Raw genomic sequence first — 26,474 nt, 5'->3', positions numbered from 1 at the left:
TTGACAAGCTTCTGTTCAGTGAGCACCAGAACAATCTCCCAAATCATCAGGGGAAACTCAGGTCACCTTCCATTCCACACATCTTTAACTGTGGTTTATTAATAGACTAAATACATTTGCTATTTCTACAAAAGGTTAGTCTGTTCTATTTAATTAGTTTTGGATTTGTTTTGTTGGGTTGTTTTTTGGGGTTTTTTTTTGGAGGGGGGTTACTGTAAGATGAACGATACTTATTTTGTATCACTTTCCCTGAGAAAAAACTCTGCAGTCTTACCAGTTTCCCAAACTTCTGCAGCCTTTGCTCACATGGTGTAGGATGGAGCTTGGAAGGGAAGAACTTCCTCTACAGCCAGGCACTCCTGCTTCTCGTTGGATTTTAATTGCAAATTTATAATGAGGAATACACCTAGGAAGGGACTGGATTTATTTGAAAATTAACAGTGGAAACTGGCTTCTCGGAGTTCTTGCCATTAAATTACAGCAAAACATTTTGTGATAAACCACAGCACTACAGTTTGAAATTGGACTTGAAAAATCATCTACATCATATACCATCTGCAGAGCAGGAATTACTCACTGGGAGCTCTTGAGCAACAACAAAATAAATGTATACATTTCTACCAGAAGGATTGTGCCAAAAAGAGCAGAATAACCAAGAAATATTTTTTGCTACACAGTACTTACATGATTCTTATTATCACTGTAGACCCCCAAGTGACTCAGTTTGTCTGCCTCCTGGAAATTATTCAGGATACCATTATGATTCCTTATTCTTATTTCATTCATGGCAAAGCTTTGTTTGTGTTTTGGTTTTTTTTTGTTGTTGATGGTTTTGGTTTTTACATTATGGTTTTGGTTTGATCCACAACAAAGACAAGGGGACCTTTGCAAGATCTGGATTGATTTTGCTTTTCAAATTCTCATGACATTCAGTGAAAGCTTAATCCAACACTGTTGAAGTCAGTGAAAGTTTTGCCAATGGCTTCAATTGGGAATAAGAATTTAATTATGCACTAGTGAGAACTGAGCATTTGATTCCAGCACTTGCAAATGCAGAATATGAGCTTAAACAGATTACAGTTGGTCCCCAAATAGCAGCACCATGGCAGCACCATGGACTAAACCCAACTCAGGGGTCTTTTTTTTTTTTTTTTTCTGAAAAGAGTAATTTGTTTCTAGAACCCAAACCTCAGGAGACTTGCCTTCTGTTTCCAAAGTATTTCCTCAGTCTCTAGGAGATTAATACCCATCCTCCTATTTTCTGTAGGAGCATTTTTTGTGAATGAATTTTTCACAGATTCACAGAATATTCTGAGTTGGAAGGAATCCACAAGAATCATCAAGCCCAACTCTTGGGATTGAACCCGCAGCCTTGGTGTTATTAGAATCATGCTCTGATAAGTCCAGGCCACTGACTTCACAGGATGAAATAAAAAGTTATAATTGTTCTTCTGTCTCATTCCTCCAAGTTGGTTTCTCAAGCCTGCAGTCCCTTCCTCCCCTTCACCAAAGGAGGATTGTTCTTATGCATGATCATCCTTCCCTGGGGAATTTCCACAAGCACTATTCAGATATGTTAGGTCTTCTTTAGTATTTAGTTCACTAGGAGATCAAGTCTTCCTTAAATGTCAAGAGATTGCCTGGGGGTTTTTTGTTTTCTCAAGATGAGATGTTTATATTCCTGGCTTTCACCTAGTTTTCCAGGTTATCAAGATTTCTGTCAGGTCGGATATTGCTTTTTTTTCTGCTCCCTGCTCTCCACAAAATTATCAGAAGTGGTTTGTGTTTTCCCACACAGGGCCCATTTCTGATTGTCCAAACAGGTTTTAATCTGCTGGCTTTAATGGAGTTACTTCTGATTTAGTTTACTTTGGCAAAGAATTACTCTATGACCCTCTGCAGAGCTCTACTGGGCATCAACTTTCTAATTGTGGTGCATAATGCTTTTATTTTCCTTACGGGGCCTCCTAGCCCCAAATCCACACCTCAGCAAAAGTCCCACCATAAGTCAGTCTTCATATCACAGCCTGAAAGGGGACAAAGAAAAAGAGCATCAGGATTACAGGAAGAGGATGCAGCATGGGCTCTGACCTTCCACTTCATTTTTCCTGTTGTCTGCAGCTTTCCTCTGCTGCAAGAATAAGAAGACAAAGGAGTTTTGCCCCAGCCCTATTTCTGCTGATGCTTACACTAAGTTGAGACATTTTAATCTGTCCTGTCCACAATAACTCTGCTCATCCCATCTGGGCCTTTCACTGAAAGAAAAATCTCACCTGCTCTGGAGGTATTTGTTGGCTTGTTAGAGAACAATCAAATCTAGTAAAGAGATTAAGGGGGCAGTTCCAGAGACTGATGAGATACGTGGAATGGTTTCTCCTGGATGCGTCAATCTTGCATCTAGTTGCAGTAAATCAGCGCCACAATGAACTCAATCCATTTCATGAACACGTGGGCTAAGGGTTCATTTTTACAGCTGAGAGGAGTTTATTCCCAGAAGTTAACACCCTGCAAAAGAAGATGAAGCAGATGAAACATACCAAGCTGGAAGTCAAATGCCTGTGTACGTGTTCTGTATTAAAGAATTTTTCAATATTTGCATTTTTTAAGCCTTAAGTTAGAATAGATATTGTGGCTAAATAAATTAAAAATTAAACATAGACACCCTATTACTAAAATCTGTATGCTTAGCATCTGAAACAACCACTGAGGCCTCTTCCTTCTGTTGATTTACAAGATATATGGTTCATTTTACAATCCAGCCTCTAAAACAACGCACACATTTTACTAGTAGCATAAAATGCTCCTGATATTAGTATAATAAAATATTTTACTTGCGAATAATCTTATAAAAGTTTTCCTAAAGCAAGGAGGAAAATGTGGCACATACATAACCATTGCTAGTTCAATCCACCACCCGAACAATGATTACATCTTAGAGAGATATTTGATAAAATAAAAGTGAATGTTTTTGAGAGGAAGAATAACAGGATAAACTATCTGAAAATCCATTCAGGTAATGTAGCAAATGAAATATTCCAGAGTTATCCTTAAAAACATCTTGTCTAAGAAGTGTTGCTGAAACTTCTTAATGAGAAATTACCAGTGAAGGAGTTCTATCTACAAGGCAGTTGAGATAAAGTCCATGAGGAGATATATTCAGAGTCCTCCTCCGGAAGCAGGGCAGTTGATTTTGAACCCAATTTCTGCTTTCAAGTGGACAGAAGCAGATCAATATTTTGTTCATAGACTCTCAATAACTGACTCCACATTCATCTCTGTAATCAGCATAAACAGCTTAATTGACAATATCCAAGTGAAAACTCAGGTTAATTTTCCCACTCAACAGAAAAAAATCCAAAAAACTGTATGTATCTTTTAGTGGAGTGGAGGCTTGGAATCAGTATCATCCATTATTGACTTAGTAGCAAACTAATGGCTTTGCGCAATATTAGCATTACTAGTATGAATATAGCTAATGAATATTAACACAATGTGAAAAAGTGGTCATCAAAACACTGTAAAATGCATTTGGTTAATAATTACCCCATTTGAAAGCTTAACTTCTTAACTAATGCATTTATTTCATATATTTATAATTGCAAAATCATATGTACTCATTTTTATAAATTATAGTTTCAAAAGAAATGTGCTCAGTATAATTCTAATATATGTTTTTATGCTTCCTTTCTTTCTATTTTGCACATTATAGAAAGTGCAAAGGAAGAATATTTCAGCAGTAACTCAGTTATGGCAAACTAAGCAGATGGAGCTCCAGCTAAAAGCATTCTCCAGACAAGAAAAGCAAAATGCCACATGGAAATCGAATGCTCCTGAGTAGACTCCAAAGTACCTGGTCCTCTCTGACCTAGGTGTTCTCTCTTGGAACAGACGCTTGATTTGCTGATACACTCGCGATCTGCTGGATGAGAATCATGCATCAATAATGAGCTTCATCAAAAGTTTAGTTTCAACGCAAAGGCTTTTACTTCAAAAAACATGGGGTTCCATTCCCAAACACCATCATGGTGGAGATCCAGTTTCCTGATACAGGGAATCTGCAAAAAAAGGGTTGAATATATTATATCCTAGAGGGGAAAAAAACTCAAACAACACTCTGAATAGCACTCAAATAACAACAAAAAATCTGGATGAGTGAACACAGACGGGGTGTTGGAGGAGAGCGAGGAGATGACATCCCCCTAGGGAAAAAGGAAAAAAAATTCAACAAATATCTCCTACACTTTCATATTGATTTCTGATTTTGACCAAATTAGAAATGTAGTTACATTTGTTTGGTGTATGAGTGGGGCATCTGAGGCCTCCTGAGACCCTCTCTGGCAGCTGCAGTAGCAGTCTTGAGGAGCTCAAGCAGCAGAGGTCTGGCCACACCCTGTATGGTCTGTATCCAAGTTACACGAGCCCATGGTAAGGGGTGGTCTGCCCAGACACAGTAGGGCCTGGCAGCTGTGGCCCTTTAACTCGAGCTGCTCCAGAACAGAGGCTTCAGCTCGGCTGATCTAATCCTCTGTGGCCTCTGGCACTGCCTTCACCCCAGCAGGGAGGGGCTGCTGCTGTGTTGGCTGGGGCGCACTGTGCTCCTGAGCTGCTCTGTGGCATGCCAAGGCTGCTCATATTTGTATTTTGTAAGCACAGAGACCCCCTAAGCTGGAGGTTTTCCCTTCTTTTTCACAACATCCTTTAAGCAACTCTTCAGGTTCCTGTGGGGAGAAAAAAAAAAAAAAAAAAAAAAAAAAAAAAAAAATCTCCTCAATGCCTTATTGAGTTCATTTGAAATTCCAAAACTAATGAGGCTTTTGTTTCCCTCTTAACCTAAGAGCTATTGTTACCTCTAAAAGTAAAAGAAATAATCTGTTAAAGAGCTAAAAATACTGAGCTCTGAGAGCCCTTTCAGACCTTTACACAGAAGATGATTGACACCCTTGCACCTTTAGCCTTAATAAAGAAAATGGTGAGGCAGGAGTTCCTATGCCCACCTCACAGCAATTCTTTCATCAGCTGTCTGCCAGTTGATCTCCCACAGCTCAAATAAATCCAGTACAGTCTGGGTACAAGGTTACTGCTCAGACAATGATGTTCATTAAGAACCTAAAACAATCAACCAAGGGTGGTGGAGCACCAGCATTTTAAGAAAGAGCTCTATATATTTTTTGACTAGGAAAAGCAAGGGGTGTCTTCAGATAGGAATGCCAAGAGGTCCAGCTATGTGCCACCTGCCCAAATCCCCATGGCTGCAGGACAAACAAAAACTCTCCTTGAACACAGTAGGACAAGGAGTGCAGGCTGGGTGAGGCACTGCATGCTTTGAATTGAAGAGGAGAGTTAAAACAATTAGACCTAGTTACCAGGAGCACAAAAAGCTCTCCTGTTTATCATAAAGAAGTCTTGAACAGTCACAGTGCGGTGAGCAAAACTGTTCATTTTCTAAAGCTATCTGGTCAGAACAGACAAACATTTGCCTCACTTTCCTAGCTTCAAAGTTGTGTTGAGTGTCCGCAAGTTGTTGGCAGAGGCAGGACTACAGGGGTGAGTCTGAGAGAAGAGAGGAGGAGCTGACCCATGGCAGATGGAGCCGACTCCAGCTGGCTCCACCAGACCCACTGCAGGACACGGATGAGCCCATCAGACGGTGTCTCTGTGATAAGGCAACACAGAGCGAAGAGGAGAACTAAAGGGAATGAGAAACCACGGAGGGAACATCAAGGTCAGAGGAGGAGCAGGTACATCTGAAGGAACTGCAGCCCATGGAGAGCCCAGGAAGATATTTCCTAAGGGACTGCAGACTGGAAGGAGAATTCACAACAAAGCACAGGGAAAGTGTGAGAGGAAAAGAGCAGGAAAAAGAAATCACTAAACCTCTGCATTCTGGCCATAACTGCCCCCGGCACCACTTGGGGACCATGTTCAGGAGTCTGGAGAGGAGAAGGGAGGGGAGAGAAAAGAAGGGGACAGGAGGGTATATCTTTGTATTTCTTTGTGTCTTACTGCTAGATTCTATTTTAATTGGCAATAAATTAAATTAACTTTCTCCAAGTCAAGTCTGTACTGCCTGCAACAGTAACCGGTGAGCAATTTCCCTCTTTATGTTAACCAATGACCTTTCTTATCCTATGTTGTCCTCATGCCCCCTGGAGAGGGGTTATGAGTGAGCAGCTAGATGGAAATTTGGGTGTTTGCCAAAGCTAATCCACCACAAAAATTAACCCATCACAATGTGCCAAAAACTCAGCAACACATGGACTTTCTCAGCCTGGAGCCTCTGCAAGAGAATGAACTTGGTTTCAATCAAAGGAAGTACTGGGAAAGGTAAAAGCTATTTCACAGAATTCTTCTACAGACATAATGATAAATGCGTAAATAAAAAGATTATTCCCTAGGGGAAATACCAATTTCAGCTTTTGCTGATCATTTGGAAGAAGAGGAGTCATCTGAACGATCCCTGAGTCCCCAGTCCTGCTGTCCTTATGTTAGAAATCAAAAAGTAGAGTGGAGAACAATTGAAGATATTCCAGAAATGACACCATATAGAAGTTCTTTTTTGATTCTACAAATATCCTGTTTACTTCAAGTTGTTTCAAACAAAAGATGCAAACCTGTTTCCAAGTCTTGATTCAATTTCAACTGGGCATCTAAGAATGTAGCAAGCTTTCCTGGCTCTAACTACCTTGGGGCATTTTGGTCACTTGTCCCAGCAGTGTGTAATCCTAAACTCGCTTTCTATAGACAGCTGCATTTAGGCATTTTTAGTCTACAATCTTTTAAATGTGAACCAGTCTTTTTCCTGGGTTCTGAATTCTTATTATGACACATTTTCCATAACTTGCAGTACACAGAGGAATGTCCTACAACTTCTTCAACCTTGTTGACAATAAAGAGGCTGCAATGGAGACAACAGCAATGGGAGAAAGATTCCTTCCACTAAACACTCATTCTGGGAAGTGAGGAGAGGCTGAGAGGACATTTCTACTGTCCAGCAGGTTGCTTGTGCTGGGGAACTATTTCAAACATATAGAATTCCCCAAGCCTGTACAAGGTGCCATGAATTAATCTCTAACTCATTTGTAATCTAGAATGTTTCCATCCATTTAGGCTATCAAGGGATTTGCTGTGCTTCCAATGTGTCATTATAAAGTCCTTTAAAATATTTCAATCCTGCTTTAAACTTAAACTCCTCAAAGAACTTTAACTGTGTGGTATAAATTTATGAAGACCATATGAAAGATGTCAAGCTCATGATAAAAGTCAGAGATAATCTAGGAAAAAAATAATAATTGGACTACAAATTAATCTTCAATGTTCCTGTCTGTTTCCACTAGAAGAAATATCTCTAGCAGTGCCTCCAGGACATAATCTCCTGACAGAAGTCAGCCAACCTACCTCACATGCCTGTGAATTCTGAAGTCAATGGTCACTTCCACAAAATCCTGCATTAAAGCCTTTTCAACACGATCCTGTCAAGTTTTACAAGATGCACAGGGTTTGGTCAAAAGCCAAACTGTCTTTGAAAAGCTGGGTTGTTTCTGTAGGTCATGTTCTAACTGGAGGAGCTCTGCCTTTTTGACCAACGCTGACTCAATAGCAAATCCTGTCTGAGGCTGGGCACCAGAGCTGTCCTTTTTTGCGGCAGAAATTAAAATCAAGTTTTGGTTGTTCTTAGTTGACAGAGACTGTGTAGCACTTATGCAGGAGTTGTAACATACCAGCTATGACCTCCTGTTTAAACAGGAGCTGTTTGGGTATCTGTACTACAGCTAGCCATGCTCCTTACCATCTCAAATCAACAAAACAGTCTCTGTACTTGGGGGCACTGCTGTGGGTTGACAAAGGAATTGTTCTTGCTACCTGACATACACCAAAGAGAACATTTACTAATGCTTTAAAAGTGCAGTATATTGGTCAGTGTGTAATTATTTCCAAATTTAGTATCAGCAATATTTCTAGTTCTATTGTGCTAGCAGAATTTTAATAAAGATTAAATCACTCACTCAAGTTTCACTTTACTAGGATTGTAACCTGGGCTTTGTAATCAAAAGGAAAAAAAAAAAATTCTGGCTTGCTTCTTCTATCCTCACTCTGATGATGATTTAGGGAAAAAAACTTCAGTTCCATAGAATGGGAATGCATTTACCCACACTTTTTACTTCTCTCCCAAATCAAATATTTGTTCTCATTCTCATACATGAATCAATGCAAATCGCTTGTTTTCCTGATTCATTCCCTGTGGACTTCTCTCCATTAAAGGAGGGTTAAATGAGGTGGACAGGACATCTGTAGTACTTCTACAGCAGAATAGCAGGAGTCTTTCCTGTTGAAAGTTCCATAAGCCTGTCCTCTAATATCAGGTCTGTTGAACATGAATTAACCTGTCCTGTAGTGTCACCCTTTACAGCTGTCCTGAGTCTTCTAGGACATCCTTTGCTGACTTCAGGTCCTCTTTAGACCAGTTTGAAGGTTCACATCTGAGGAATGCTATTCTTTCTCTTTCTCTCTCCAACTTATGGTTTTTAAGGCCATCCATTTCACTTTGCATTTGACGTGAAGGCAAGGAAGTACATTTTTAAAATCAACTATTGGGAAAGTAATAAAAGCCTTGAGCCATTAAATTCATACACATTTTCCCTTAGCCTTTGCCAAGTTATGTGCAATAAAACAATTTGACTGTCCTTGACCACACTTGATTGTTGACTATCAGAGTAGCATAAGATATCCCTGAGACAGTCTGATTATATGATACACTGAGATTATATTAAATGTGTCCTATATTTTTGGCTGGGACAAAGGCTAACCATGAAGACAAGTGAAGCCTTTGATTGTGAGATATTTCCTCTCTCTATCTTATTTAAGAGTAAGATCTTCTGCAAATTCTTAATAAGATCTCCTGACAGCTAACATTTATTGTTTTCTTTAGCCTACATTTGTGTGTAGCTTATGTGAGCAAACATGCCCCAGAGTGACCCATGCTCCAAAACAAACACTGTTTAAACATCGTGCTCTGGGAAACAGAGTCATTTCAATAGGCTTGCTCAGTGACAAAAATCCATTCCACATCTTTGCTGGCCCAAGTCATTTTCATTTAATCACTCAACAGAATGCAAAGGGCTTATATGATGCATTCTGAGGAAAAGAATATGTACTTACACCTTGCTTCACTTTTATTTTTTTAGATGCTTTTTTAAAAATAAGGCAACCCAGCTATAACAAAAAGATCTTTCATTTGACATCCATCATTCACATTCATTTGTCATTGGGTTAGTGACGTTGAGACTCTTTGGCTCTCAAATTAAAATAAAAGTCACCTTAATAGCATCTGCAGGAAATAATTTTCCCTGCTGTAGTGTCTACATGCATGTTCAAGTATGTGACCCAAACCATAGAAGACACAGACATACTTCTGATTTTTAAAGATGGAAAAACAAAATTATCCTCTCATGCTGAGGAAAAACTCTGGGGGGGTTTTGTTTGGTTGGTTTTTTTGTTTGTTTGTTCATTTTTGGTTTGTTTGGGTTTTTTGTTGTTTGGTTTTTGTTTTGATTTTTTTTTTGAGCTACGACCTTCAGGAGTCTGGGAATCTTCATTCATAATCAGCAAAAGAAAAATAGCAGTAATGCTGAAGATGCACACACAAATTTGCAAAGGCTGACCCAGATTAACTTTGGAATTTTCTGGAGATGTCCTCTGATAAAGGCCATCATAAGGGGATTATGACAAAGAAGAGTTTATGGGGGCAAAAAGTAGCTCTCCCCCGACCCCTGCCACGCACACCTTCCTCAAGTCATACTCACTGACATCCAAAAGGGCTGGGACATTGTGGAAAGTGGGTGGGGTCTACTGAAGAGAGAGTTCCATGGTAGAAACAAGGTATCAAGAATATAATTTCAGCCCATACCTCTACAGAAACTTCCCATTAAACCCATTGCTCCTGAGAAGATGTGACTGGACAAACAAGTCTTTGCTTCCCAGAGAATGTCCCAAGTAATCCACCAGTGTCATTTGGACAAGAAAACTTATTTTACAGCTTCCCATACTGACAATGGGACCTGACCTACTGGAATGGCTGAAAATTTTCCTCTTGATCCTAGCGTGCACCGAAGTTTCTCTTATCTTCATTGGCATATTCCTGTTAATAATCTTGCAAGTACTGGGTTATTTTCATTTTATCAAGGGAAAAGTTAAAGGGACCCTTTGGTCAAGGGTACAGAGAGTGTCCTTGCCAGAGCTGGATTTTGGAAGATTAGTCACTCTTCAACTCATCCTCAAGCAATTTTTTTTCTCATCAACTTTTCTAAAATCAGTCCAATATTAAAAGCAAAATGTAGCAGGAGATGCCTCTCTTGACATCACCCACTTCAGCAATGAGTGTACTGACCAAAAAAAAAAAAAAAAAAAAAAAAAAAAAAAAAAAAAAAAAAAAAAAAAAAAAAAAAAAAAAAAAAAAAAAAAATTAATCCTGGGTCCATTCATCTCTGGTGTATCTTCCTTACCTCCTTGCCTGGAGTTCGGTCATTCTTGTAACAGTAAGTGCAAATTAAATTAATAAGTTTAACAAATCCAGCATAAATGGTTGCTTGGCTGTTCATATTTTGACTGGAAGGGATCAGTCTTTTATGCCATACTGTCTGAGAATCAGTTGGAAAGATAGGGAGAATTTTCTGCCCAGTGATATGTGACCTTGCAGTTTTGGATTGCTGAGTAGGAGCTGAAACCCCACAGTTCATACATTCCCAATGCCCAAATTATATAAAGAAAGGAGTTTGCAGTAAGACTGGGGTCGAGACAGGCAAATGGTACATGTTGAGCACGATGCTGAAAGGGCATGCAGCTCATAACAGTCTCTTAGTGAAGCAGCAGACAACACTTTGTATATCTGCTCTATTTTATACATGCACATTTTAAATGAGATTGTACCAATCTGAGCATTTTTTTTTTCTCTCAAAGACTCATTCTTACCATAATTTGTTCCACAAAAAAATGAAATATTCACAAATGTTTTTCATGTCAGAAAGACGGGGGAATACTATTTTAGCACCACAGCAAATTCCATTAAGTAGAAGAGTTTAAAGTCTTATGCTTCTCAAGCTCCTGTTTTTAATTAGATATCTTGTATCCTTCTTTTCCATTGGGGGTGGGAATCCTTCAGAGCCCAACACATCAGTACAAGGCACAAACTTACTCAGATTCTATGGCCCTATTTCATTAATACAGAATAGCTACATATCATTGTGGATATAATGCAGCATCTGGACAGTTTTTCAGTGTCTTTCACTGTTGTTTTTCCCTTTAACACAAAGAAATATCAGTTTCCTTTTTTAACTCTTCATCTAAAGTGTTGTGTACATCCATACACCAGCATTTCCCCCTCCCCAAGCTCTCCAAAATAAAGCTGCTTTTGAACTGCAGACCCAGCACACAGAAGTGTGCAGAGATAAATTTTAATGTTATTTCTGTTCCACTGGTGATGAGGGCTGCATTTATCAAAGTTGAAACACACAAAAATACCTTTCAGAGATGATATGATATAAATTCTGATTACAAAAAAAGAGTGTATTATTTAGCCTTGCAGAAGGAGAGTGAAAAGGCTAGCTAGAGTAACTACTGAGAGATTGCAGTGCAGCTGAAGTTTTTATGTAATGTCTTGAATCAGCAAAGCTTTTTGTGGCAAAGGCCAAGATACTTAGCAGGCCTTTGAATTTAAGCATTCCACTGTCCAGCACATCTTCTGTCACAACTGTGTTTTAAAGAGATATTTGAGCTTAATCAAAAGCTCAGTAATTTAAAACAAATAAACAAAACACACAAAAAAAAAACCCAAAACAAATACATAGCACTTTCCTCAGTTGTTTAATTCCAATTCTCATGTGAAATCTGACAAATCACCTCAGCATTTTGGAGAAGATGATGCCAACGACAAAGTGACTAGGTCTTGCACTGTGCAGCGCTAATGCTTCAGTGACCTTGGGACCCAAGCTAAGACAACGCAGCTTCGTGCTGTATCTGAGGTATTACAGTGCCTCAGGGAGCGCTGAGCCATCAAAATAGCTTGGTCCATCCCCTTTCAAATCCTGTTTCTACCACAGGAGATATTACTTTGGCCCACCTTGTACAGGAGACACAGAATTCTGCACCTGGAAAGCACAGATGCTGGTGTGTTTGTGCATGTGGGAACTGGAACTTGGTAGTTTTGTCCTTTGTAAGCATTATCTTGAGCAAGACAACAAACCCCTTAGGTCTTAAAACAACTGAGGTAGAAATAGAGTGAGGAAGAAGGCTGAGGAAGACCCATAATATCTGGACAGCATTTTTTTTTTTCATAATATAAAAATTAATTCCAATAACTAATATATAGTTATTGTAAAAAAAGTTCCAAATAACTAGGTTCAAGTCTGAGGGATTAAAGGGATCAGAATCAAACTGGAAGATTCCTGGCTGTGAGGAGTCACAGTCCAGACATCCTCTCTTTTCACTGGACACGTATGCTAAGGAGACTGTTGCAGTGCTGCGGCCTCTTGAGCCTCTCTGTGCTATACATAGTTACAAACCTATTTGATTTCTTTTCTTATTTTATTCTATGGACTGGCTAAGTGCTGCTCTGTGTAATGAAGGGAACCAGGGGTCTAGTTAAGCATGTGTAGCCATTCACACTTACACTAAAGACCTGATCCCCTCAGTCTGCCATATACAAACCTAAATGACTAAAAAGAAATCTGCCTTCAGCTCAATTTCTCCAAATTACAATTTGTTTATCATTATCAAGGAACATGCTGAGGATCACCTGGAAAGAATAATAATTACCTCACTGTAAGCAGTATTCTCGGAGCTCTCTACCATGTGGTTATTTTGTCTTATTCGGTATGCATCATTTTGATCTAAAAAATTTCTAAAAATACAGTCATTGCCTTTGGCTTTCATTCTGCTTAAACTATCACATAATGTTGCACTTGGACTGTTTTCTTTCTTTATCCCCAGCCACCCTGTGCTAGGGAGCATGCATTAACATTACACCTCCTATAGTGTCACACATCTAAGACAAGGACTAGAACACAGGGCACAGCGCGCCTGCAAGTGACCCATATTTGCATTTGTATGCTTGGCCACACTGATGCAGGGGGACAGGGTAAAGAGAAGCTGTCACTTGGCTCAGTCTCTCTAAATAAATGAAGGCAAAAAATACTTGATAAATGCACGATAATCAACACAACTGTGTAGTGAAAGAATTATGGCCGGGAGGGTAAGGAGGAAGCAGATATGTCTATTTGTAAAATGTCATCCTAACAAGGAGAGAGCAAGAGTTATAAGATCACTCACCTAAATACCTCCCAGGACATCTTTTCTGATTAAGGATTTGTGAGAGTTATTGAGTTTTGAATTAGATGCACTTTAATAAAACAGTAGAATGTTCTTATCTGATTGCACCTGTATTGATTGTGTTAAAGAGGTCTATCCTCAGATCAAGGTCAATGATTTTACATAAACTCACTAGCTACATGGAATTGCTGGCAGCACTTAGGACTCCCATAGTACGTCCACCTTTCAACATATTGTATCTACAATAGGTGTGAAACCTACAACTGCAATGAACTTAATGCTCTTTCCATATTCTCTCTATCTTCTAGCAGCACAATACTTACTCTAATTAAAGTGTAAAATTAATTTGGAAAAGACCACTCATGCTAGTAAACTCCCTAGCAACTGTCTTACCAGCTAGAAAAGGAAATTTTACACATATATTTAAACAACAATGTTTCACAGACTTTAAAGCACCCTTGACCATTTTGAAATGCTGTACTTCATGTAAATATCCTCTTTACCCAAGGAAAATGGCACATTAATCTGATTCATTGTTCCATTGGCTTCAGTAGAGCTGATCCAGCTTTCTGCTGTGGTGTTACAATTTGAATGGTTTCTGAGTGATACTCTCATAGTTCTCCTCAGTAACTATACACAGATACTTTATATATGCATGTACATATATATACACACATAAATATAAAGTATAGTACATATAATTATGAATATGTATAAAATTTTAAATTGCACATACCCACCTACCCGCTTTTAGTCTGTTAGCTTACCCTGCTTGGGATCCTGAGTGCGGATCAAGGAGCACAGCTGGTCAAGACTTCCTGCCAGTCCCCAGCTTTATTTTGGAGCAGATAACAAGCCCTTCAGAGCCAGACCAGGAAGCTACCACAGTGAGTGAAGGTGCCAGCAGGCTGCTCAGGTTACCAGTGGTGCATGGGTGTGCAGTTGTACCTCGTGGGGTGATGTCAGCTTCACCTGTGAAGAGATCAGCAGTGCTGTTTCACAGGTGGCAGAACTTCCTCCTAGCCACCTCACCTGACTTTGCAGAGGATGAAGTGGAAGAAGAGGGCTGTTCAGCAGGCTGTTTGCTGCTGATGGAGATGCTCAGAAAAGCAGAGGTGATCCTAGAGCTGAGGGAAAGAGCCTTTTGTATGGGCGTAATGAGGCTGTGCTGTAGCTGAGAAGGGAAGGAGGCAGCCCTAAACTGCCCCCTTCAAAACTCAGACTAAAGAAGTACTTGTCTTGGGAGTTTTGAAAATGAGTGATGTCTTGCTCCCTGTAAACAGGTGGGGAGACTTCCAGGTAAATCTGTGCCTCCTCAAATATTGCAGAAACATTCTCCACTTTGAGGAAAGTAATGGAAACTGAGCAAATAGAGAAGTCTCCTGTCACATTTATAGGCTGGAAAAAGAACTGACCAGGATCCGTTAGCTGGTTTCTGTTGGTGAATCTGCTGACAGACTGAGGCAGAGAATCTGAAGGGGACAGCTGCAGGGAAAGAGATGGGCTTACCGTGGAGAGAGACAGGGGTGCATCAGTGGTGCAGGTGTTGAGGCTGCTGGAGACCCAGATGGAGAGAGATTTCCTGAGTAATATTTCCAAATGTCACAGTTAAAACACATGAAGGGGAAAGGGATCCCAATAGCCATTAAAAGGAAGTTTTGTTCATGACAACATGAAGTCTGTCAGCAAGGCAAGGAGAAACTGCCCCCCCCCCCGCCCCGCCCCAGCTCCAGATGGAAATACATCTTGTCCACATAAAATACAGCTCACGAGCCTGTTAGATTTTTCTTAACTACCCAGCTAGTTTTTCTGTGAAAATTTCAACCCCAGCCACAGACACAGCAGGAAAGCAGGATTTAGGAGAAACAAGTTTGCCAAGGGCATCTGGAGCTTTCTCTGGGAAGTCTCATGCTTCTGCACATCCCAAGCTTCAAAGACAACCTGGCCAAGATGACAAGCACCCAAAAGAGGGAAAAAGCAAAGCACTCGCTGCTATTTTTGAGCCAAAAAAAAAAAAAAAAATCACATTTGCTATCTATGGCAAAGGACACCAATAAGAATCCTGTCTCCTCTTCAGCTGGCACATTTTCATGAAGGGTGGGATTTAATTTGGATGATACATTGACTCCCATCTGTTTGCCTTATTTTCCTGGTGCTGCTGAGTGCTGGGGAGGAGTGAGTGTGTTCATTTTTGAGTTTCCTACTCCCTGAATCAGCCAGTTTGAGTGACAGCAGAAGAGAATTAGATGGTGCTTCTCAGTTTACAGGAACCAGGAAGTGGTTCAGACAGGACTGTGCTTGAGCACTAACTGGTCACACAAATTTCCCTGGATAATCTGCTATCACGTTTGCCTCAGTAGCTGAATGCTCTCTCTCCATCAGCAGGTAAAACACAGTGAATTTTTCTCAAAATTGAAACACTTATTTCTTATCACTGACAAGTTGGATCCCTTTTCCTTGAAATTCCACTGAGCTACTAAGATACAATACACCTAATCCTTTTCTTTCATGCATCAGCTTCTTGTTTCATTTCTTACTAATTAACTTAATGCAAGAAAGAATTCTTTCTTTCAAAAGCTTTTGAACAGGCTCAGCTGCTTGTTTCCCTGCTGTAGCACCTATATGCTCTAGTAAGGAAGGAGCTCCTGATGCAATTCCAGGCAGCAACATTGCTCTTTTACTGCTGCGTAGCACGGACTTTGATTTTCTCTCATTTGGTAGGAATGATAAGAGATCTCCTTCCAACAGACAGGCAGTGTGATGAGAAAGGTCTGAATTCTGGGGCTTAGAGGGAGGAAGGAAAACTAAATGAGTAAGAGGAAGTGACTTCACAGGAGCACAAGCAATCAGATCAATTCATTAAATGAAATAGAGCAAACATGTTGCTTTAAAAGATTTGTACAATGGCAACCCCAAATTTTTAGGGCTTGGAGTTTGATGTTTGCTTGTTCTCCTACCCTCATTTTCACTTCTAAGAGTGGTAGGAAAGAGGTAAAAAAAGCTGAAGACTGTCTTCTCATACTGTGAGACACAGTCCTGCATTTTTGGGAATCTTCAACAATTTTGAGAACATGGTCATGTTGGCTTTAAATGAGGAGGCATGGGGCAATACAACAGAGCCCCCCACAAATGCTTAGGCAACGTATAACAGAGAGGCCAGAGGTAAACTCCTGGGCTATTCGCCTGTGCTGAATGTCCTGCTACAGGAGTTGCACTGCTGCTGCTACCCATGCTCCAGGATTTTACTCTGGCCTGCTTTTACCTGTTCAAGCTTCCTTCATTTCCAGACCAGTCAAACCCTCCAGCGTTTTAAAGGAAAGTCAGATCAGCAGCCCAGGTATCTCAGGCAAGAGAATGCAATGCTGAAGAACTGGAACAGACTCTTTGATTAAGTTGCTACAATGATGGAAGCAAGATCTTTAGTGCCAGCAGATAATCATACTTGCCCTTCACCCCTAAACTACTGAGACAATGGGACATGGTCAGGACCTTTTTCTATTAGGAAAAACATCTGGGCTGCCAGAGAAACTCCCAGGCACTCTTGTGCTCTAGATGTGCAAATATAAACCAAATCATCTTGTTTCTTCCTTGAATAAGGCTCAAGGAAACTGTCCCAAACCTGCTAAATCCAGGGGTCAAATGGAATTTGCTTGGCTGGACAGAAATAAGGGAGTGTGAGTAGGGGGTGTCAGATGCAATTTTGCTTTAGAGTTGGCAGAGTTTTGAATTCAGATTGGGTGTCCTTCAGGGTTTCACTTCAGCACTCTCTTGCTAGTTTAACCCAAAAAAATGCAGGTACTCTTCTTCTGCAGCCTTTTCAGCACAGTTCTACACATCCACATGTTGTGGGTATCTCAACGAGTGACAGAGAAGTCTCTGATGTCATAAACTTTCAGAGAAGTTTATGACATCAATGTCATAAATTATGACATTTCGGAACTCACAGCAACACACTTTCAGTCTCATCAAACAGTCTGCATTAGGTATTTGTGTCTGTCTTCACAACTACTGGCCTTTTAGTCTCCTTTTTAAATGAAAGGGAAGACAGGGTTATCCCTCAGGATGTCTGTCTGCAATCAATAGAGATACAACAGTAGGCACTGTGGTTGCAATAAGCCAGAACTAGGAATAACAAACCAACTCAAATCAAATATCTGTCAAGTCTTCCCTAAACTAGGAATGGAAATGTCTCCAGTTTCTATAAACACACATTGGAAGCAATCGCCATATGCTGTAAAAAAAAAAAATAAATAATCTGAAGCCAGTCAAAGAAAGTTTAATGTATGCACACGAAAGGAAAAATCTCAGATCTCTCCTTGAAGAGCTTTCAGGTGTGAAAACATATAGCACGCTTTCACATCCAAAGCACTAAACTCCCATTCCAAAAATCAGCATCGCCTATGATGTGCTCTGAACAGAGCAGCTGAAGGGGTAAACGGACACAGAGGCCAAGGACACATGGTGCTTGCTTGCCCAAAGGATGTCTCATCTGGCCTCCCACACTGCCATGCTGTCTGTATCCACTGAGCACTTGTCTCCCAGCAGCTGTTAAACGGACTGGCACCTTTTGTCAGCAGAGAATTCAACATTAAAAAATCAAAACACACTCAAAAAGAAAAATAGAGGAAACTGCAAAGCACATTAAACTCCAACTGGGACAACAAAACATGAACTGGAGTGGGGGAGATAAAAATAGAAGCTGTTGCTTGTGTAGGAAACAGCAAATGTTTCCAGGGCCACATGCTTTACCTCTGCTGCGGCAGGCTTCCTTGGTTCAGGGAACAAACCTTATAAATAAGAGTTGTACACAGAGTTGTGCATAGTTTGCTATGCTTCTCCTTTGCTAGTATGTTTACACTTTCCCTTTCCTATTTTAGGAATTGTTGTTTTCTTCCAAACACAAACAGGCAGAACTGGAGTCATTACAGGCAGATAAGGCAGAAACCTCTGGGCCCAGGGGGCTGAGACCCAGTCCTTCAGCTACTCTACACCTTCGCAACCCATGGACAAAGCTTTATGCAGTCAACCACCTCTCCTACCCTCCTACCTCATTCTTGGAGTTAGGAGAAAGGGGGAAGAGAAGCGCTTCTAAAGGTTGACTGAAGTTTGGCAAGGATAAACAAACCAGGATTTTCTATAGTTACAAGAGAGAGACAGACATCCTCTAAAGTAGGATTTGGAACAGGAGCCCAGCTTGTCTGATTTAAATCAATTCTCCATGTTTCAAGCCTGATTCCCTTTCCTGCCATGTGGCCTGTGGGAGAAAACTGAATTGAGAATGAGACCCCAGACAGGAGGGAAAGGTAGAGAGCCAAGAGGGATAGCTACAGAGCCATCATCACTGGGTGCCTCCAGCTGCTCCTGGAGCCTTTTATACAGTTTTGACTGGGTTGTCAATTTATGCTAGTGGGCTGCTTCCTCCAGCCTGAATCACAGTTTTCTTGGAGCATACATCTTTCCCAGCTTCTCTTTCTCACTTCACTTTCCCTCCTTTTCTATTTCAGCTTCTTTTCTTGGGAAATCGCCCATGTTCAGCCCTCCACCAGCCTCAGTGCCAGCACACTGGCTGCTGCGACCACGCCGTTGTCTCCCACTGTGAGCTGCACGTCTCCCTTCTGCTGTGTGAAGCCAGGCCAACACCATGGCTCAGGCTGCTGTGCAGAGCTGGCTTGGCTCTGCAGCACCTGGGACAGTAGAGTCTGTTATTGGCCACTTGTGAGGCATGACCGCAGCAAACGCGGTGACCCAAGAGAGATATGTGCTGAAACCCATGCAGTCTTCCACTGGAACATATGATTGTGCCAGGCCTCAGAGTCCCAACCGGATGCCTAGAGAGTCTGGAGGACACATGAGTATTGACCTAGACAACTTTTCAACTTCACTTTGTACTCGTTTACCTTAGGAAAGCCACACACACCCCCCATAGTCAATTGTTTTTCTCATGAGACTCAGATAAACAGGAGGTGATGCTGCTTTAGGTCAGCAGGAGTGAGTAAGAGAGATAGCAAAGGCAACAGGATAAGGAAGCCCACATCAGTAAGATGAGAGAGTAATTTTTCTATTTTCTGGAGCTTTCTCACTTTAAATGCCTTGCTTTCATTTTTTTTTATGTGTGTTAATAATTGTAAACCAAGAAACTAACACACCTAGTCTCTGTGCCAAGTTAGCTCCTTAGGTATGCATTAAAAAAAAAAAAAAAAAAAAATTGAAGTTATTATGCTACTGCAGATAGGGAGACACTGTGATCTGCTCTGCATTTGTGGGATCAGGGAAGATCAGAATGACTTCCTGATAATAGCACAACTGCGTTATACTAGGGTTTATATACTGCTTTCAATATACTAGTTTCAAGCCTATATTTAAAGCAGTACAAACACTACACGCAGGCAAACCCTTGGGATATGTTTTTTGCTCTTCAAACAATTGTAATCAAAGGAGCAGTACTGACCTCACTGAGTCAGTGGCAGTTACACTAGACATTGTTTTCAGAAGTTCTTTCAGCTCCTGGAGAAATTTCTCTTAAGTCAAAAGGCTTTCGCAGTGCAAACAGCATTTCAAGGTTAGAAAAAAAGAAAAAAAAAAAAAAAAAAAAAAAAAAAAAGAAAAAAGGGAGAAAAAAAAGGGAAATAACACTGACTGATCAAAGGCAGATTTATGTACTCACCGCCTACATACACATTAACACCTCATTAACACTACTTGTACCTACAGAAGGAGTCAAGTATGGGAACGGCTCTGGCACAAAGTAAACAAGTCCTAGGCAGAAATATTGCTTTTTTCTTCTGATACTACCAGAAATATTGGGTCCTTTAGCTTTATTATTACCATTTATGAGAACAGAAATGTAAGATTCCAACACTGAGTGGTAAAAAGTTCCTATATGAGAACTCATAACAATCGTGGTAAACAGCAGCAAATTGAAGGGAACAGGATAGGTTTTTTTTTAAACATAGTATCAATTTACAGTATGGTAAAAATATCAGAATAATAATTTGGAGAAAAAAAGCATCAAAAGTGTCATAAAACCTTGCAAATGTTTCATAGTCATGAAAGCAAGACATAATTAGAAATTGTCACGTCTCAAAATTCTTGGTTGATAATTCCCAATTCTCCTGGGATTTCCATTTTCACAATATATAGCCAAGAAGCAGAACTGTTGTGTCCTCTTCCTACCTCCACCTGCCCCCTGTCACTTTCCTTGCCATACTTCCAGCTCAGCCATCTTTGCAAACCTTTTCAAAACAATAAACTGGCTGAAAACAAATGAATTAAAAGCACATAGTGGAAGACCAAGACGGTTTGCTGCCTCAGTGGCCTGGGGGGCTGCAGCCTGGGCAGGCAGAGTTAGCAAGTTCTTAACTTGCATGTCCCTTGCTGCTCCCAAAGCTCCTCCACTGACCAGTGCAGTCAGGATGAGGATGCGCTTGTTCATATGCGCACAAGTTGTTGAGGAGAGAGTCCTTTGTTCAGGCAAGCATCATTACCTGCCTTTCTGTATGTTTTATTTTGCCAGGGCTCAAGACTGGGACAGGATCTGCTGAGGCTGCGCAGGATCTGGGGTTTTACTGGGATGTCCTGTACCTGATAATTAGTAGTCAAAAAGAGAAAGCAAGCCTTCTTTGGGCTCATGCTGAATCTGCACCCATTTCACTTCTCTAAAACCAATTTTGTTAAACCAGATCAGATGTTCTTATACTGACTTAGTTAAAATCAATTCCTAATTGATTAAAGCTAAGTTGAAATAAAATTGCCTAGGCTATAATAAAGGGTGACCGTAGCAATTTAACTGACTGGATTTAAAATAACCCCATCAATTAAGCAGCTACAACTGTCGAGCTTTTCATGACAGAGTTTGCTTCCTCCTCTGTGCTCAGGAAGCATTAAGTGCACTGGGGACCTAATCCCAATTAGTGCAGCAGACCACTGCTGTGGGAAAACAGTAACCAATCCAGAGTGAAGCTCATCATGCCAGGCACTGGAGAACCGGGTTCTGCTTTCAGCTTTCCAGTTAGCCGCTTACAATGCCTCAGGCAGGATATCCTCCCTCCCTGCAGGTTATGAGCAGAGAAGGCAAATTCCTGGAGACAGGAGCTGTCTCATACCTTGCATTTGCAGGGCACTTTGCACCAAAGGGCTGAAATCTTCTCCAGGTCTTTGGAATGCTAGCATTACCCAAATATCTCTTTGTTAACTGAGAAATACCAGCCTTTCACTTTCTCAACAGCTCAGCCTTGTCTTTTTTCTTTTTTTTTTTTTTTTTTTTTTTTTTTTTTTTTTTTTTTTTAATTATTATATATGTCCATAGGTGAGACAAAATTAGGCCAAAATTTTGATTTTCTTCTTTTTAATGGCTTTTGTCTTGCTCTAAAGTCACAAAACTTCTAATGAAATTTGGTGCCTGCAATTTGGTGTGCAAAAGACCCATTTGGATACTTTTGCAGTTTAGCAGAGGTTTAGCACCAGCTTATGAACAAGGGTTTGGGGAGGCATATAACAGTTGGCTGTTTCTCTGTTTTTCCTGTGTCCATTGGAGCCACTCCTGCCAAGCTGGAACCAGCACCAGGTTCAGAGCACCCCAAGTTTTTAGAAGACATCTCTGTTATGCTCCTAAATTTTGTAAAACCTCTGTAAATAGGGGTTTGAAGCACTGAGCACCAAACATTTTCTGTCTGTGAGACCAGCAGCTTCTACTTGGTACACCAGTCAGTACTGGGAATGAGGGTGGGTGAACGCCACTGCCTTCAGGGAGGTGCATCCCTGCAGGCCAGCAAAAGTTAAACAAATCATCTCATTCAGTCCTCTCTGCTGCATATCTTTTCTCTGCCAGCCCGCAAGGAACTGAAAAATACCCAAACTGTTTAACTGCTGATTCAAAACAGACGTGAGCCAAAGCTGGAACGGCTTATGAAAACCATCCTGAAGACTGGATTTGCTGGTAAAAAGGATTCAAATCCAGGCCACCCTGTCTTTGTTTCTGCAGAATCAGGAGTCAGACAGTGATTTTCTCCAAAACAACCGGAATGTTTCCATGTCTACTTCATTTCCACATTTTGATTCCCTGATTTGCCATCCATCCCACAAAACATCCTTTCCCTACTTCTGCCAATCACTACTTCACACTTCCAAAATTTACCTTTTATTAGCCATATAAAGAATTTGCTTCTTATCATGGTCCTACTCAAACTGAAATCTATATTGACTTTGGTATAGAACAATGATAAGGAACTAAGATTTTAAAATACCTTACTTACATTTATGTCTAAAATCTAGTTCATGGCCAATGAGAGAACTTTTCAAAAAAACCTGAAACTGATTCCTTTGTTTTGGTTTGGTTTTTTTCCCATTGGTAATTACTTTAGCTACTAAAGAAATTATTTAAAAACTTAAAATTTGAATTCTCCTTAAAGAAGTAAACACTGATGGAATTCCAGTGAAAGATATATAAATCATTTATTATTTCCAAGTACGAGACTGAAGCAAGACATGTACATTTGTGTGGTTATGTACCAACATACATATGTCGTGCCTCTATGTGTATGCACACACGTACGTGTGGATTTACACTCTTTGCACACAGAATTATTTATGTACTTGAAAAAGATTTAAGTTGCACAATTCAGTCTAGATTCAGTTTGAATCTCTTCAAGTTTCTGAGGTATTTGGACCTAAGCCTGATTTTCAACACATAAAAGAATGGGTCCTATTCAAATTTAAGAATACATTTAGGCTCAAACATTTCTCACCAGTAACCTTTCCCAGAGTGGCAATGAAATCTGAGCTTTGCAGATGAGACAAGGTCACACGAAAAATACAGGAACATTTTGTCTCTACCAAGATGACAGAGGAAGATGGCATTCGAATAAGAAATTAGGACTTCTGCTAGTGTAAATCGGCATGTCTGTATGGAAATCAAGTTACCACACAAAGGAACACAACCATTTCAAACTTGCATTTTTATCCTTTGTTATGAAAGGGAACAAAATTAAGTCAATATAGTAAAATGTCGACACTTAATTTGATTTCTTTAAGCATTTGACAGGAGTTTCACTTTTTCTTCTGTGTAACCAATGAACCACCTTTGTGTAGGTTTTTCACACAGTAAAAAAGGACTGTGGATGTGGATGTGAATAAATTATGAGAAACGGTCATGAAAAATTAGGTATAAGAAGAAGGAAGCCTAGAAACAAGTGCTACATTAGAGACATCTTTTATTTTTGCAACTGATTCCATTCCAGGTTGAAGTTCCTCCTTTCTTATCAGCCTTAGTATAGATTTCTCCTAGCTGCCATTCCAACACTAACACAATAAACTATTATGCTTACATGTTAAAGCATAGTTGTATTAAATGTCCTGCTGGAGACAACTAAATCCTTGTGAAGGCATACTGCTCTCTTCCAGCTCTAGACAAGGCATGGGAAGACCTGAGCACCAAGGAGGATGAATTGTCCTCACTCACCCTCATCACTTAGGGGCAGTAGCAGCCACAGCACTGGCACTCGTCCCTATGGCACTTGGTGTGACAGCCAGCCCACTGCCTCTATCAGTTTTATTTGCAGTTTACCACAAGGAACTGCAATAGTTTGCACCTGAATAATAAATACATAAATAAACTGGCATGAATAACACTCCTGGGAAATCAGCAATGAATTTCCAGGTCTATTTCTTTCCAGGAAAAAAAAAAGAGAGAGCGAGAGAAAGGGAGAAGATGGATTACTGGGAGAGAATTATGCTCCAAACCTTTTCTGGTCACAGAGTATTGACAAAAAAAGAAGTGCTGAACTGAATTTGGAGATGCTGAATTTGGAGATGTGCTTGTCAGTTGGTGCACAACTTCCCCAAAATCTGTACTTTGTATTTGCTTAATGCTATTGGAGATGAGAAACACTTTTAGGAAACTGGAGAGATGAAAATTATATCTGAAATTAATATTTCTGACTGTTTTTCCTTCCTCCAGGTTATTTCTACAAATCAGATACTGTGAATTCTTATCTTGTTCTCAAATCAAATAACTCCAATGAGTGGCAAAGGCAGGATTTGAAAGAGGAATGGTCTGTGCCTCAGAGCTGCAGTTTATTCTCTTCCTCCTCAACTTTGAGGCTGCTTCATTAACTTGGACTTACATTCCAGCCTCAGCTCCGCTGTAGAGAGAAAAAAAAGGATGAAAGAAAACCTCATCATGATCCAGCCAGTCCTTGAAAAATTAGACCCACTGAAAAAAAGAATACAATCAAAACTCACAAAGACATTTTTTTATTGGCCTTGTAATTTCCTCACTAAACACTCTTTTAGCAGCCTACCCTTCTCTGAATCTTAATTATCTGTCGGCCGCTCATAATGGCCCCATTCATGGTTCTTCAGAGCCAAAGCTCTGTGATATCACAAACACAGGAACTCAGAAGATACAGCATGTTCCTGAGGAAGGGCTGCACACCCACAGATAGCTGGCAGAGGGAATTTGCTACTTAGGGAACATAATATGATACAAATATGTAGATTTTTTTTCCCCCTTCTTTCATTTTTTTTCCTTTTTTTTCCTGATGTAAGGAAGAAGAAATGCTGTGCCTGAATCATGTATAAAGGAAAACAAAACAAAACAAAACAAAACAAAGCAAAACAAACAACAAAAAACCCGCACTCTGATATACAGTTCTGGAAAAAAAAAAGTAAATATTATAGGCTCTCCATCTCTCTCCTCCACCATTCCTGACTGTTCATTGACTACCATAAATTAATATGAATTGATATATTGTAAGGGCTAGAGACATTTTATGAGCTTCTGAAATCTTTTCCAGCAGGAAATGTGAAGCATCACTTACAGTTCAAGATTTTTTTGGTTTGATTTGTTTGGAAATGAACCACATGCTGAAAATAATTAATTTAAATCAAAACTAAGGATACCAACTTAGTCAGCATCCTTGAGAACTGGACATTTTTAGGGATCCAAGCACATACTTCTACAGAACGTTTCTATGATAAAAGAAAGAAGAAAAATACTACTCTATCACTAGCTCTAAGAGTCTGCTGCTTCTCAAGTTCCCACTGATTTATGTTCTCCAGGAATTTTTTGTATTCAGTTTTGCTTTTTAAATTCACAGTCTGTTTTTTTGTAACAAAAAAAACCCAACCAACCAACCAAGCAACCAACCAACAACAACAACAACAACAACAACAAAAAAAAAAAAAAAAAAAAAAAAAACAAAAAAACAAAAAAAACTTTGAAAGAAACCACACTGTATGCAAAATACAGTCCACAAAATTACATTAAATCATGTTAAATGAAAACCTGGCCAAAAAGCTGTAACTTCTGCAATAAGTAATATAAGAGTTTTACCAAGATATTCACTGTTCAGGGGAAATATCAATTTTGCATGTCCATACTTATCTTGGGATGACAGATTAATAAATACATTTAATATTCCAATAGAAATGGTCCCTCTTACTTCAGGATCTGCTGTCTCAGGTTTACTCATTAAAGATTGACCAAGATCCTTGGGGTAACTTTAGGAACACCTACCTAACTTTATTTCAGCAAATGTGCTCCCTCCAGAAGCAAAATTAGCTGCTGTTAGGCTAGTCAAACACCATGAGCCATATTCCTAGCTGGAATGGCAAAATAAGAGTGATCCCAGAACAATAAGAATGACAGGTGATGGAAAAAAAGAGGGGAAAAAATGTTTATGCAGAAACCTTGCAAAGTAAATTTTAATTTTGATCCAGTTCATCACACCTAAAATCCATATTTTAATATTAAATCTGTTTTATCTAGTATGTGAAGATGTGATCCAGGTCAATTTACATATCAGAAATATCTGGATTAAAAACAAAGCAAACAAACAAAAATAAAAAGCCCACCCACAAACAAGGATACATAGAGGCATTTGGACCTGTGAGGGTGAAGTAGATAATACCTCCCCGAAGATTTCTCTTCAAGCAGTAAGACAAGGGAAAAACATTACAAAATTGGGGTTTGGGGCAGGGACCAGCTTCAGGCTGGTTGTGCTCCAAGAGCTTCATGACATGAATGTGTGCCAACCCACCAGCACCACACTGGCACCTTGCAAGCAAGACAAAGGAATGAAAGAGAAAGAAACAGATGTTTTCAATCATCTGGAAAATGTGTCCTCCGGAAGAGGGTGAATATCAGAGCGTGTGCA

At 39.9% G+C, this 26,474-nt stretch overlaps 1 long non-coding RNA gene across 1 annotated transcript in view; it reads right to left on the bottom strand.

Moving 5' to 3' along the window:
* The window catches only part of LOC120751127 (uncharacterized), a 42,300-nt gene extending 28,078 nt beyond the window's left edge, over positions 1-14,222 (bottom strand). Inside the window, exons 1-6 of the long non-coding RNA XR_009207642.1 lie at positions 14,088-14,222; positions 3,851-4,055; positions 3,101-3,206; positions 2,274-2,505; positions 685-2,027; positions 275-417 (exon numbers count right to left, since the gene is read on the bottom strand). This is a non-coding gene — a long non-coding RNA (uncharacterized LOC120751127). The remainder of the gene's footprint in view (positions 1-274; positions 418-684; positions 2,028-2,273; positions 2,506-3,100; positions 3,207-3,850; positions 4,056-14,087) is intronic.
* Positions 14,223-26,474: the final 12,252 nt, after the last annotated feature.

This window comes from Hirundo rustica, chromosome 3 (assembly GCF_015227805.2).
Source record: "Hirundo rustica isolate bHirRus1 chromosome 3, bHirRus1.pri.v3, whole genome shotgun sequence".
Lineage (NCBI taxonomy): Eukaryota > Metazoa > Chordata > Aves > Passeriformes > Hirundinidae > Hirundo > Hirundo rustica.
Note: the sequence above shows the minus strand (reverse complement) of the source record. Positions and strands in the feature narration are given on the sequence as shown.